Source organism: Haliotis rubra, unplaced genomic scaffold (genome assembly GCF_003918875.1).
Source record: "Haliotis rubra isolate DU_JTF1 unplaced genomic scaffold, ASM391887v1 Scf655, whole genome shotgun sequence".
NCBI lineage: Eukaryota > Metazoa > Mollusca > Gastropoda > Lepetellida > Haliotidae > Haliotis > Haliotis rubra.
This window is the reverse complement of record NW_025767363.1, coordinates 142,728-158,606: the sequence shown is the minus strand read 5'-3', so window position 1 is coordinate 158,606 and position 15,879 is coordinate 142,728. Positions and strand designations below refer to the sequence as shown.

At 42.0% G+C, this 15,879-nt stretch overlaps 1 protein-coding gene across 1 annotated transcript in view; it reads right to left on the bottom strand.

Moving 5' to 3' along the window:
• Window positions 1–14,868, bottom strand: part of LOC124257270 — a 47,092-nt gene extending 32,224 nt beyond the window's left edge. Inside the window, exon 1 of the mRNA XM_046691289.1 lies at window positions 14,753–14,868. The gene's annotated coding sequence lies outside the window, so the exon portion shown is untranslated. The remainder of the gene's footprint in view (window positions 1–14,752) is intronic.
• Between the last annotated feature and the right edge of the window lie 1,011 nt (window positions 14,869–15,879).

The window sequence follows — 15,879 nt, the reverse complement described above, 5'->3', positions numbered from 1 at the left end:
TGTTAGGTCTCTAGACACACGAGCATTAGATCTGTAGACACATGAGCGTTAGATCTGTAGACACACCAACGTTAGATCTGTAGAAACACGAGTGTTAGGACTGTACACACACGAGTGTTAAGTCTATAGAACACGAGTGTTAGATCTGTAGAAACACGAGCGTGAGATCTGTAGACATACGAGTGTTAGGTCTATAGAACACGAGTGTTAGGTCTGTAGACACACGAGTGTTAGGTCTGTAGACACATGAGCGTTAGTTCTGTTGGCATACGAGTGTTAGGTCTGTAGACACACGAGTGTTAGGTCTGTAGACACGTGAGCGTTAGTTCTGTTTGGCATACGAGTGTTAGGTCTGTAGACACACGAGTGTTAGGTCTGTAGACACACGAGTGTTAGGTCTATAGAACACGAGTGTTAGATCTGTAGACACACGAGTGTTAGGTCTATAGAACACGAGTGTTAGGTTTATAGAACACGAGTGTTAGGTCTGTAGACACACGAGCGTTAGGTCTGTAGACACATGAGCGTTAGTTCTGTTGGCATACGAGTGTTAGGTCTGTAGACACACGAGTGTTAGGTCTGTAGACACACGAGTGTTAGGTCTGTAGACACGTGAGCGTTAGTTCTGTTGGCATACGAGTGTTAGGTCTGTTGACACAGGAGTGTTAGGTCTGTAGACACACGAGTGTTAGGTCTATAGAACACGAGTGTTAGATCTGTAGAAACACGAGCGTGAGGTCTGTAGACATACGAGTGTTAGGTCTATAGAACACGAGTGTTAGATCTGTAGACACACGAGTGTTAGGTCTATAGAACACGAGTGTTAGATCTGTAGACACACGAGTGTTAGGTCTATAGAACACGAGAGTTAGATCTGTAGAAACACGAGCGTGAGGTCTGTAGACATACGAGTGTTACGTCTATAGAACACGAGTGTTAGATCTGTAGAAACACGATCGTGAGGTCTAAAGAACACGAGCGTTTGTTCTGTAGACATACGAGTGTTAGGTCTATAGAACACGAGCGTTAGGTCTGTAGACACACCAGCGCTTGGTCTGTAGACACACAAGTGTTAGGTCTGTAGACACACGAGTGTTAGGTTTCGAGATACACGAGTGTTAGGTCTGTTGACATACGAGTGTTAGGTCTATAGAACACGAATGTTAGGTCTGTAGACACACCAGCGCTTGGTCTGTAGACACACAAGTGTTAGGTCTGTAGACACGTGAGCGTTAGTTCTGTTGGCATACGAGTGTTAGGTCTGTAGACACACGAGCGTTAGGTCTGTAGACACACGAGTGTTAGGTCTGTAGACACACGAGTGTTAGGTCTGTAGACACACGAGTGTTAGGTCTATAGAACACGAGAGTTAGATCTGTTGAAACACGAGCGTGAGATCTGTAGACATACGAGTGTTAGGTCTATAGAACACGAGTGTTAGATCTGTAGACACACGAGTGTTAGGTCTATAGAACACGAGTGTTAGGTTTATAGAACACGAGTGTTAGGTCTGTAGACACACGAGCGTTAGGTCTGTAGACACATGAGCGTTAGTTCTGTTGGCATACGAGTGTTAGGTCTGTAGACACACGAGTGTTAGGTCTGTAGACACACGAGTGTTAGGTCTGTAGACACGTGAGCGTTAGTTCTGTTGGCATACGAGTGTTAGGTCTGTTGACACACGAGTGTTAGGTCTGTAGACACACGAGTGTTAGGTCTATAGAACACGAGTGTTAGATCTGTAGAAACACGAGCGTGAGGTCTGTAGACATACGAGTGTTAGGTCTATAGAACACGAGTGTTAGATCTGTAGACACACGAGTGTTAGGTCTATAGAACACGAGTGTTAGATCTGTAGACACACGAGTGTTAGGTCTATAGAACACGAGAGTTAGATCTGTAGAAACACGAGCGTGAGGTCTGTAGACATACGAGTGTTACGTCTATAGAACACGAGTGTTAGATCTGTAGAAACACGATCGTGAGGTCTAAAGAACACGAGCGTTTGTTCTGTAGACATACGAGTGTTAGGTCTATAGAACACGAGCGTTAGGTCTGTAGACACACCAGCGCTTGGTCTGTAGACACACAAGTGTTAGGTCTGTAGACACACGAGTGTTAGGTTTCGAGATACACGAGTGTTAGGTCTGTTGACATACGAGTGTTAGGTCTATAGAACACGAGTGTTAGGTCTGTAGACACACCAGCGCTTGGTCTGTAGACACACAAGTGTTAGGTCTGTAGACACGTGAGCGTTGGTTCTGTTGGCATACGAGTGTTAGGTCTGTAGACACACGAGCGTTAGGTCTGTAGACACACGAGTGTTAGGTCTGTAGACACACGAGTGTTAGGTCTGTAGACACACGAGTGTTAGGTCTATAGAACACGAGAGTTAGATCTGTTGAAACACGAGCGTGAGATCTGTAGACATACGAGTGTTAGGTCTATAGAACACGAGTGTTAGATCTGTAGACACACGAGTGTTAGGTCTATAGAACACGAGTGTTAGGTTTATAGAACACGAGTGTTAGGTCTGTAGACACACGAGCGTTAGGTCTGTAGACACATGAGCGTTAGTTCTGTTGGCATACGAGTGTTAGGTCTGTAGACACACGAGTGTTAGGTCTGTAGACACACGAGTGTTAGGTCTGTAGACACGTGAGCGTTAGTTCTGTTGGCATACGAGTGTTAGGTCTGTAGACACACGAGTGTTAGGTCTATAGAACACGAGTGTTAGATCTGTAGAAACACGAGCGTGAGGTCTGTAGACATACGAGTGTTAGGTCTATAGAACACGAGTGTTAGATCTGTAGACACACGAGTGTTAGGTCTATAGAACACGAGTGTTAGATCTGTAGACACACGAGTGTTAGGTCTATAGAACACGAGAGTTAGATCTGTAGAAACACGAGCGTGAGGTCTGTAGACATACGAGTGTTACGTCTATAGAACACGAGTGTTAGATCTGTAGAAACACGATCGTGAGGTCTAAAGAACACGAGCGTTTGTTCTGTAGACATACGAGTGTTAGGTCTATAGAACACGAGCGTTAGGTCTGTAGACACACCAGCGCTTGGTCTGTAGACACACAAGTGTTAGGTCTGTAGACACACGAGTGTTAGGTCTCGAGCTACACGAGTGTTAGGTCTGTTGACATACGAGTGTTAGGTCTATAGAACACGAGTGTTAGGTCTGTAGACACACCAGCGCTTGGTCTGTAGACACACAAGTGTTAGGTCTGTAGACACGTGAGCGTTAGTTCTGTTGGCATACGAGTGTTAGGTCTGTAGACACACGAGCGTTAGGTCTGTAGACACACGAGTGTTAGGTCTGTAGACACACGAGTGTTAGGTCTCGAGATACACGAGTGTTAGGTCTGTAGACACACGAGTGTTAGGTCTATAGAACACGATTGTTAGGTATGTAGACACATCAACGCTTGGTCTGTAGACACACAAGTGTTTGGTCTGTAGACACGTGAGCAATAGTTCTGTTAGCATACGCTTGTTAGGTCTGTTGACACACCAGCGCTAAGTCTGTAGGCACATGAGGGTATGTTCTGTAGACACACGAGTGTTAGGTCTGTAGACCCTCAAGTGTTAGGTCTCAAGATACACGAGCGTTAGGTCTGTAGACAATTGAGTGTTAGGTTTGTAGGCACATCAGCGCTTGGTTTGTTTGATTCACGAGTGTTAGGTATGTAGACACACCAGCGTTAGGTCTGTAGACACACCAGCGTTAGGTCTGTAGACAGACGAGCGTTAGGTCTGTAGACAGACGAGCGTTAGTTCTGTAGACACACCAGCGCTAGGTCTGTAGACAGACGAGCGTTAGGTCTGTAGACAAACGAGCGTTAGGTCTGTAGACATACGAGTGTTAGGTCTGTAGACAGACGGGCGTTAAGTCTGTAGACAGACGAGCGTTAGGTCTGTAGACACACCAGCGCTAGGTCTATAGACAGACGAGCGTTAGGTCTGTAGACACACGAGCGTTAGGTAAGTAGACACTTGGGTGTTATATATGTAGACCCACGAGTATTAGGTCCGTAGAGGCACGATCATTAGGTCTGTAGACACACGAGTGTAAGGTCTGTAGACACACCAGCGCTTGGTATGTAGACACACGAGCGTTAGGTCTGTAGACATACGATCGTTAGATCTGTAGATATTTTGTAATGCGAATATCTGATCATGTTTAAGGCATGTCCGAAAGCGTAAATTGCAAGACAGTCCTATATACCGGGTGTCAACCATGAATATATATCGGGTGCCTTCTATCTCAACAAACTAAACTAAGTTGTCACTCGTTGTCCTTGACAAACATAGTTTCACGTAAACATTGTAGTCATGTGCACGTCCATTGAGTCAGTGTACGCCTTACACATTCATCATCTTGGAACGATATTACATGACATGGAAATTATTACCATCGTGTATTCCCATAGTATCAAATTCTAGGGTACTATAATCTGTATATTTAATGTATGACAATTACGAAAGAGAAACACAATCGGATGATAATCTCCATTTTACACAATTCTAACAACTCGAGTCATCAGTTATAGGGATAAATATGTAATGGGTTACACATGTTTGGGACATACGACATTTAGATTTGTTAGATCAATAAGAATTACCTAGCTTTGTGTCAAATCTTCAGTCGGCTACAAGTGGACTTTAAATCAAAACGCAAAAGTTCTACAACCTTCCTCGTGACAGATACTGCCTGTCTGACTGACTTGCCATAAGATCGATTCATGCGTTGTACAATTCAGCCAGGAATATTATTACGTGACTACAAATAACGATATCTGTTATGGTTCAATACCTGTGCTGGGTTATGACGACCCACGAATTCGTACCTGGGCGTGTCTTCATTTCGCCTAACACGATTCACCTAAATCTAATGTTGTCTACAATACACATAATACATAACAACAATACCCCTAGGAACTGAACTGTCCAAATGAGACATATTTCCTACTTCAGCCTACGCCAGGGACTGGCCCAATTTCTCCAGTTATCTCTGTACCAAACTCGTTAACTGTTAACGCAAAGGGAGATTATAAACAAATACTGAAAAGACATAAGCTCGTATCTCAAGGCAGATTATAGTCAATCAACATATTGTTTATTACTTATACATCAGCTGGTGTTTTAGGGGAGATCATGCTTCTTGTTGTCTTGGAATGTGGTTATTTTTCGGTATCATATTGGCAGATCTCCAGAGAGCGGAGAATGTGACATCCTAGTAAGGAGGTCAGCAAGTACTCTGTAGATTATCAATAACATTTTTTTACAAACGTAGAATACAGAAAGCAAGTACTTTATGCAGGCTTCAGGTACAGAAACCCTGGTCACCGTTCGAATAACCACTTGGAAGGTGTTCACTGCTGCCCAGAGCCATATCGAAACGTATACAAGCAGGCGTACTTTAAAATGATCAGTTTAGTTTCCAACAACCCAGGAACTATGATAGTAACAAAACTGTCCCATACCAGGTGTGTGGCTCGTCTTGGAGTGGAATATAGTGTAGTAAAGCATTTGATCTGTATTTAAGGTTACCATGAGAACACTGAACATCGAGCACATCTCATGGTTTAAAAATATTTATTTCCAAAGGTGGAACCAGATTGGTAAACAAGCAGCATGTTGCTTACATGAATACCGCTCCCGGACACAAACACGGTGTAAACATCATGAGGAAAAACATGAAAGAAACAAACAATAGTTTCCTACTTCTAACATTAGAACTATTTGTGTCGGAAAGTATTAGTTTTAATTACTTACAAACTCAGATCTGCCTGACAAGACAATGACAGCATTGATAGATTCTAAACGTTCAAGATTATCTTCAGTAGATCAATTAAAGTGGTCGTATAATAACGAATTAATGTCAATTAAGTACATTTCATTTCATAAATCAGTGTAATTAACGCATGACAAAAAATAATGAATTGGATCTTCGTAGCAACTGCCACAATAACAAGAGGGTGTTGAAGGTTTAAATCTTTCATATTTATGTGTGTTAAGATCCCTGCAACTGACTCTGAGGTTTGAATAGATTATCTGACAAAGATTTAATCCAGAATATAAATTTAAGTAGTTGTGACTATTATTACTACCCAAGGTAGTCGATTCTCTGAACGGTAGCCAAAGAATTCCACAATGTTACTGTATCTGGGAGAAAGGACTTGGCATAATTTGCACGTTACAATATATAGATGGAAGTTTCGAACGATCTCGGAAATTTAAGCCGTAATAGTTGGTGAAGAGTGTCGTGCCGGTAGGTTGCACCTCACATGAGCTCTGTGAATGATGTTCTCGTGTAATACTTCACCTGAAAACCTAGTTTTGGAAAAGTATTAGGTTGTCCTGATTTCAAAAATTGGATTAATGTTTTAAAATACTGACTTATTTTGTTGAAAATAAGTGATAATTAACTCTAACTTTGGATGTCACTGGCTGTGAACATGCATTCGAACCCAAGCCAAAGTGATTGAAAGTTGTGCAGGGTATTGTTCGTGGCTGAGTTAATCGACAAGTGGTGTGTAACATGGTGATCCCGCTCCAGTAGCTACTTGCATGCCAAGCTCTCTGATTGATCTCTCATCATGAACTCTGTGCTTAGACTTTGTGCATGGCTCCTGTTTATTGTTTTATGCACATATTCTCCCTCTTACATACTCTCTTCTAATAATGGAAGAAATCAGAAAATTCCCCAGGAAACCCTCCACACTCTGAGGAAGCTGGAAATATGCAGAGTCAAGAAAACCCGTCGTGGACACAGAAGTGGATCCAACAAGTCAGAAATCATCGTGTGTCACACCTATAAAGAACATTACTGCTAAAAGGGCGTTCTCAATGTAAGATCTGTGAAAACGAACCTACCAAATAACAACAAAGCTCAAACAATCTGCAACCTGGTGCAGGACAACAATCTGGAAGCACTAGCAGTTACGGAAACGTGGCTGAGACAAGGCGAAACTGATCAGCTTACAATAAATAGACTTGTTACTCCAGGTTACAAATTCAAGCAGATCACTCGAAATCATAAGCGTGGAGGTGGGGTTTACCTAGTATATAACGAAAATCTTGCTTGTCGTCTGCTTCATATTGACAGTGACCATTCGTCTTTTGAATTTTTGCCACTTCAACTTACCACTGACAATCAATGTTTGAACTTGCTGATACTCCAAGGGCCTCCAAATAATACCTGCCATGTTTTCTTTGAAGAATTTGAGGAATTAGTGGTTAAATTGGAAATAATACCGGGTAAATTATTGTGGAGATTCAATTACCACGTTGACGATAAAACAAATGCTGATGCCCAAAAGCTCCTCACCATTTTGGTCTCTCATAATCGTGTACAGCTGGTTGAGGAACCTACCCATACATACGGACCTGGTCATTGCGAGAGAGAATGAGTTGCAACTAAACAACATCAGGTATGACCATCCAGTAAACTCTGATCATTATGGTGTATTGTTTACCGCAAGTAGCAGAGTAGCCAGAAGAGCGAGGAAGAAAATTGAATACCGTAAGTGGAAGATCATTGACATTGGGGACCTCAATAAGGACATTGCCACGTCATGCTCGGAGTACCAAGGTCTGACTGTGATTGAGAGTGTGGAACATTATGACAAACAGATCCGCCACATCGTGGATCTTCATGCTCCTCTGAAGACATGCACCTTCACTACTCATCTGGCATCTTCTTGGTACAATGAGGAAGTACGTGCTGCTAAAGGGAAGTGTCGAAAACTTGAACGGCAGTACAGGAAAACCAAATTAGCCATCCACAAACAGAATCTTGTTTGTTCTTTAATAGAGAAAACAAAATCAACTTACTACAAACAGACACTGGAAACTGCGACCGGACAGAAAGAGGTGTTTGCAATTGCAAATTGCACCTTCTATTTGAGCAAAAATGTGCAACACTCCCTTCTCATTCGCCTGTGGTTGAACTCGTCAACCGGTTCTCCACATTCTTCTCTGAGAAAATAGCAGGTATCAGGCAATCATTCGCTTCAACAGATGGTCACAACAAAGGATCAGCTAACTACACTTTTCAACCCCTCTCGAAATTTTTAAACTTGTAATAAAGTCACCAACCAAATCATACAGACTCGATCCAATTCCAACATGGCTCTTAAAGAAAACTTTGGACTCGTCGTTGCCCATGCTGACACATATTGTCAATACATCTCTACGTGAAGGTGTTATGCCAGAACAGCTGAAGCGTGCAGCTATCACCCCTCTCCTCAAGAAGAAGAGCTTAGATCCTGAACAACTTAAAAACTACAGACCGGTATCGAATCTGACATTTGTCTCAAAGCTGATAGAGCGTGCAGTTGTTACAAGACTCAAGTATCACCTTTCCCTAACTGATTGCCAGAAAGAATTTCAATCTGCTTATCGTAACTTTCATAGCACAGAAACAGCATTGACGAAGGTTCAGAATGATCTTCTCATCAATAGATCAAGATGGGGCGGCTATTCTAGTGCTCCTAGATCTCTCAGCTGCTTTCGATACCATCGACCACAAGATATTCCTTTCAACTTTGGAAGGTACGTTTGGCATCAATGGAGTCGCATTGAAATGGTTGGAATCTTACATATCTGGCAGACAACAGACCGCCATTATAGATGGAGAGATATCAAGTGCCAAGAACCTTACATATGGTGTCCCACAGTGATCCGTACTAGGTCCTCTCCTCTTCACAATCTACACTTTCTCTCTTGGGGCTAACAAGTGTTATATTTGGGATTACACTTTCTTAGTAAAGTACAAATTCTAGTACCTTTTTCAGTTGAGCCCCATCCGGGGTTCGAACTCACACCCTCAGAGTCAGGCACCCAATCGCCAGCACACAAAGTCAGCTGCCTAACCCACTCAGCTACCACGACTTCCAGCTGAGTGGGTTAGGCGGCTGACTTTGTGTGTTGGCGATTGGGTGCCTGACTCTGAAGGTGTGAGTTCGAACCCCGGATGGGGCTCAACTGAAAAAGGTACTAGAATTTGTACTTTACTAAGAAAGTGTAATCTCAAATATAACACTTGTTACATTTGACCACTTTCTAAATGGCATTGTGTAATCATCTTTTGGGGCTATTATGAAATCTTATAAGATGTATGCACTTGTATGCTGATGACACACAGGTTTACATGGCATTTAAACCACTGGACAAGTCATCAGTCGATCTCACATTTGAGTCAGTTCAGCAGTGTGTCGGTAGCATCAAGACATGGATGACTTCTAACTTCCTGAAACTGAATGAGGAAAAAACAGAGCTTCTAGTATTCTGTTCCAAATGAAGTAAAAATTCTCTCTCCCTTCCAGAGTTCTGCATTGGTGATTGTGCGATCTCAGTAAGTAAGGAAGCCCGGAATCTGGGTGTGATATTCGACTCGTGCCTGAAAATGGAATCACATATCAATAGCGTCTGCAAGCATGCGTACTTCCATATTCACAATAACAGCATGATCAGGAGGTGTCTCGATGTCAAGACCACCTCAGCCCTTTTCCAAGCCTTCATCACGTAAAAACTTGAATACTGCAACTCGCTGCTGTTTGGAACATCTTAGCATCTACTTGGCAAGCTTCAGCGTGTGCAGAACACGGCAGCGAGGGTGATAACCTGTCACCAGAAATCCGAGCATATCACTCCTGTACTCTACAGTCTACACTGGATGCCAGTCAGATACGGGATCCAGTATAAAATATTGTTGTTAGTGTCCAAGTGTGTCAATGGACTTGCCCCAACTACCTTTCAACTCTCCTTAAAAGGCACTACCCTCCGAGATCCTTATGGTCTGGTTCCCAGTATTTCTTGGAGGTACCAACCACCCGAACAAAGACATTTGGCGACCGTTCATTCGCAAAAGCTGGTCCAGTAATGGGGAACAGTCTACCTATGCACCTGAGATCGCAAGAGAATCTACCAGCATTTAAGTCACAACTGAAAACTCATTTCTCCAGTGCTGCCTACCTAACTTGACCAATGTCGTTCCAGACTCATTTCCAGCGCTTTTGAGTGGTAGATGCCAGAAACTAGCGCTATATAAACTGTTTGTATGTATGTATGATATATGGCGATGGGGTAGAACGGGTTGTAGCACTTGCGGTTGATGATTTCCTATGTTAAAAGACGTCAGCAACCCTTCTTTGGCCTACCAGAAGTCCACATCTCAATCCTACAGAGTCGCAGATTTCGCCAAAGAGATACCGCAATACAAAATCCATCAAGAATAGAACGCAATATCTCAACGTCATATTCAACGTCTGATACACTCAGTGAGGAGTCAAGGAAGTTTTGCAGTTGTTGGAGATCACAGTTTTTATTCATATCACGTGTAGATTTGCCATTTAATTATTCCTTGAGAGTGAATGATCCAGATAGTAAGTTAATCTGATTTTGGGATTAGTTATTATATGGTTAATGATAACATGAACAGTCCATGAATGCTGAGCTGACTAGAAGCAATCAGAGACTCTAGAAACGGGCAGTAACTCCTTGCATTTCTTGTTTCTTCAGACAAAGTCCACGGGAGAGAGAGATGGAGTGTCAACCGCAAGCCCAACAGGCGCCTGGGATGGATGCCCCCAATATTTGCCAACAGAGAGAGCAGGCATACGAAGAAATAGATATGAATGACACGGGCCCAGTTATTGTGTTTCTGTGAGACCTGGTAAACAGTGGAACAGCCTTTCTGCAGGATCATGGGTTAAAGTATGGGAGTTAGCGGTACGATTGCTTTGTGATACATAACCTACTGATAGTTCAGACTTCTGTCTCCTTTCCCTGCTGGGATGACAGTTTTTCCAAACACTTAATTTCAAATATCATCTATCCTCTGTTGATGAGGTTCGAGTTCAGGAGTCAAAAAGTAGCGCTTGATCAATTGGCCCGTTATGGCACAGTATGGTTGAAGACAGATGCAAATTAGCCCAAGTTAGCTTCCTATATGCGGTGGAATTCCAGGATTTACAGACATTACTGCGTTTACTGTACGGGAGGTCAGCTGGAGAACACTTTTGTCAGGATCGCAGTACGACATCAGAAAGTTAGCGTGAGTAAGTATTTCTATGTATAGCGACGTGTGAATGTCAGAAGTGGTGGGAGATGTTCAACTAACACTTTATCAAAGTCATGGGCAGGTATATTAAGAAAACGTGTTCTCAAAGGTGTGGTGAGAACCACTTCCTGGAAACCACTCCTGGCACACAATGGGTGTGTCGGTGTGTAAAGACCTATCACAATGGTTCATATACTTGATATATTGTTTACTATACAAATGATATTGCTCCTATACCAATACGCATTCTCGTCATTACCAAATATAGCAGTACTCTCACTATATGTTTTTCGTGTTAGTTACCCACAGCGCGACTTGTGAAACGTTAACGCCATTCTAGTTCATTTAACATGTAAACATATGATTCTCTTAAAAAATGTACATTATCTCAAGGATTGTTTATGGCCATTTCGACCCCTGGTTTCGCCAGATGTAAACTGATTTGGATAAAGACCCAGAAAACAAAGGAATGGAACAAATATCAAAGAAAACCCAGTTGAGCAACTATCATTTCTTTCCAAATTTGGAAGCATGGTCTTGATTATGACAGAAATGTACTTCTACACCGTGAGTATTATATAACTGAACGAAATGAGTTCTTCTCCGCCCTCATTGACAAACTGGATGTTGAAAGTTATGTTCAAATTGAACTTTGGGATGAAAATGAGATGCTTGCTATATTTTGGGGTTCGGCTCAAATACTACCTGGAATTGTCAGCCAGACGACTTGGGAAAGTGTATCACTTAGGCTGTTATTCTGTAAATAAGTTCATCTGAAAAAGTATTAGGCCATCCTCTCTTTTCATCTGATGTGCAGCAACAGCTGTCATTTGTGTACATAGGTGATATCGGATATTATATTTCCTTGTACAGCTTGTGTTACTGGGACTCATATTTATATTCCTGTACATATTGACATCATGTATTCACTCTGAGTAGCATCAGGGATATTGTAAATCTTTGGATGTAAATTCTGGAGGAAATACAGAAATTCGTTCATTCATTGTGACGGTGTTATCAGTCTTCACCACGCGTGCAACAAGTTTCATGGCCTTCAACGTCCCGGCCTCGTCAGTGTCAATGTTTTATTCAGCTAAGTTTATGTCCGAGTTAATCACACGGTATTTTCACAATGTTTCCAGTAAGCAGTTACTGTGTGGATTTGCCTCTAGCACTGTGGCAGTGGTCGGTGTTTATGATATTAGAATGGAATATTGATTGGCCTAAACACTAATTTGTCACTATTTTGTTTTCTGCTTTACCTTCTGTTCATTTTTGTTTTCAGTAATCTTCTGTGTGCGAAAATGTGGGTTTTAGTCGTTTTTATTTGATTTGCTTTCATTCGATTTGTTGTAGTTTTTTAGTCCCAAGGATGGGATAAAGTTGTAAGCTTGATACAAGTTCTAATGTACAGAATTCATGGCTTTATGTTATAAAACAAACACGATTCAGTTCTGACAGCACTAACAAGGAGTACTGATTACATGTATTGTGCTCACTGTGCACACATTTGTCAATCTTACCAACGTTTTAATAGCACTACACAACTATTTGCTGCATCTCATTCTGTATTTCTTTGCCCCTTCATGGACCTGACGAAGGTTGTGTCTACAGTAAAGAAGATGTTAACATCCATACTATTTTCTCTTATTTGTCACTTATTTGTTCTCTCTGGGAGTTGAAGCGGAGTATTTGTGGCGTAATGATATCCAATGCTCATCACTGAGTCATCACATCATATGAACTGACCCCCCACCCCCCCTCCCACCCCCACAAAACCCCTCGCCCTTCAGAGTGAGGGGTACCCTTTACTGTGATCAATAGTCCGTCTGTACACAGCAGTTCACGTATTCATGCTCACCTCAGGAAACGTCTGTACAACTGAAGGAGTTAGCATGTATGCTGCACGTGATACAGGTATCGGTTTCAAAAGGAGTGGACGACAGTGACAACAATGATTTCTCAACAAATATGAATACTTTATCTGTCTCCAACGGCATCGTTTTTCAGCATAAACTTTCTTTGGTTCAAAATCTACAACTTTTCAAATAGACTCGTTATACGTATGCTCGGGAAAGGTCTGTACAACTGACGGACTTAGCGTATGTGCTTCTCGTAACACATGTCAGCTCAAAAGGAGAGGGGGGGGGGGGGGGGGGGTACAGCAACAACACTGTTTACTCCACAGCGGTAGGTTACACTATTTGTCTCGAGCGACTGTGTTTATCAGTATTAACCTTCCTTGGTTTAAAATCTACAACCTGTCACATACACTCGTACCCTGAGTCAGTGTGAGTGAGTGAATATGCTTTACGCTGCGTTTAGCAATATTCCAGCAATATCAGAGCGGAGGACACCAGAAATGGGCTTAACACATTGTACCCATGTGCTGGAAAGTACACATTTCCCGATCTACCCCCTCCAACTGTACAACCGCATGTTCAATATGTAATACATCTCATTTTACATACAACATGCTCCGATAGAAGATGACGCCTCGAAGTGAATCCCTCACACAGTATGGATGTATCTGTACATGATCCTTTCATGTTTACACGATTACACGTCATACAAATACTTCCCTGTACCCTGCATGAACATTGTCGTTGTTTAATTAGATTTAGCTATGCGCACTAGTCTGGACTAGACATTCCAGTTTTCAACATCATGGTCCATCAAATTAGAATTACATTTGTCAACCAAGTCAGCGAGCCTGCCCGCACGATCCTGTTAATCGCCTCTACGAAAAGTATGAGTTACTGAAGATCAATTCTAACCCGGATCTTCACTGGTCTTTCCTGAAATGACTGGCATCAGCCGATCGACAAGTTCAAAACACCAGGTAAACGATGTCTGGCGACTATACCTAACTGTTATATGTGTCAACAGGGGAACTTGCTGAGAACTATAGGTTGGTGAAGACGAAGGTATACACGTTGAGTCCTAACTTCGTTAGCTGGCTATAGAGAATACATGACAAACAGATATACAAGACGGAAATGATCTTGGTTGCTGGCTCAGACATAAATGAGGTGCGCGCAGTTCCGGCTCATCCTCAAGGAGTTTCCTATGAAGGTATTATCCTGCTCGCAGACAGGCAGTCCGAATACCGACCAAACTAACACACACACTAGATGGTATTAGCGCCCAATTCCTGCCATGCTACTAGAGATGGCACACCCTTCCTACACAACATTTATATAGTGACCGTGTGTGTGTTTCTGTGTTGTTCTGTCTTCATCTTACCTTCATGTAAAATACTATAATTCCATTGGTCAATGACGCTTAACAAGTTTCCGTGTCACCCTTCCAAGGAGGATGACAGCTGGAAAATATATTACCAGCAGCCACGGTAACCGACAAACACTCTTCCCAGAAGCCATATTGCTAATAATCGTATGAAATATGGAGACAAACATAGTTTCGTTTAAACATTGTAGTCATGTGCAGTATTACGAGGCATTGAGTCGTGTACGTCTTAAACATGCATCATCTGAGAAAGATATCATGTGACATGGAGATTATTGCCCTCGTGTATTTCTATAATAAATATCAAAGACTAGAATTTGTATTTTCAATATATGATAATTATGATTGACAAACCCAATCGGCTGATAATCTCCATTTAAAGGACATTGGGGATTTACACATATGTTAGATCAATAATATTTACCTGTATTAATCCATTGCAACTAGCCAAATTCCTATCCCAATCCGTTAACGCTCTTCGTGCCAGGAACTGACAGAGGCTGGCACTGTCTGACTGGCTGACTGAATGATTTTCCAAAAGACCTACTCAAGCGTGACTACAAATAACGATATCTGTCATGGTTCAATACCTGTGCTGGGTCATGACGACCCATGAATTCGTACCTGGGCGTGTTTTCATTTCGCCAACCTCGTTTCACCTTCACCTCATTGTGTCTACGATACACTACAATACACAAGCAGCATGTTGCATGGGTTCAAACGTTTTAGCGATACAATTAACATGATAAGTCCAGGAACAATCATGCTGTAAAGAAAGTGTCGAATGTTTATGACGCCAATATTATCACTATCCTTCATTATTAAATTTCACTTTGGGCTGGGCTGTACCTAACGAGAAAGAATATAATCTGTTATATTAGGATTACATGTAACTTTGATGACACCCAGTGAAAGCATCTAAAGCATGGGATATAGGAGTGTTTGATGTCGTGGGCCCATAGCTTGTTTACGTGCTATATTGAAATGAAGGAAGGAAAGAAGAATACTGTTCCTTGTGCATTGCTTTCACTGTTAGAGGGTATAATGTGAAGCCATATCAAAAACGCTTTTCATTACCTTGTGGATTTGGCTCTACGCCAGGGAAACATTTAAGCTCATTCAACATGACAATGTCAGACCAGTTTTAAATACTGCATAGGAAAGTATATCAGTAGTACAGATAGGCTGTGATTATCACCAGTGTTATATATCACATGTCTGGACACGAATTGTAAATGTATGTCTGGAGGTTTTCAAAAATGATCGACAACCGTACTTGGAGACGGAAGTATGGACGTACACCAGAGTGAATGATATAATTCTTTACAGATGCGTCATCAAACAAAGTTTCCTGTTTAGGTTTCACGCCATAATGACGCAATAATGACGTCATACTGCTCCCCGAGCAGCATTTAGAAATGAACAACGGGTTTCAGTTATTGTGAGGTGGTCATTGGTATAGGTAAAGGTTTGACGTCCACGTGATATATAAACACAATGGCGGACAGACGGAACAACACTGCAGTGTCATGGTGGAATCGCACATTCTTT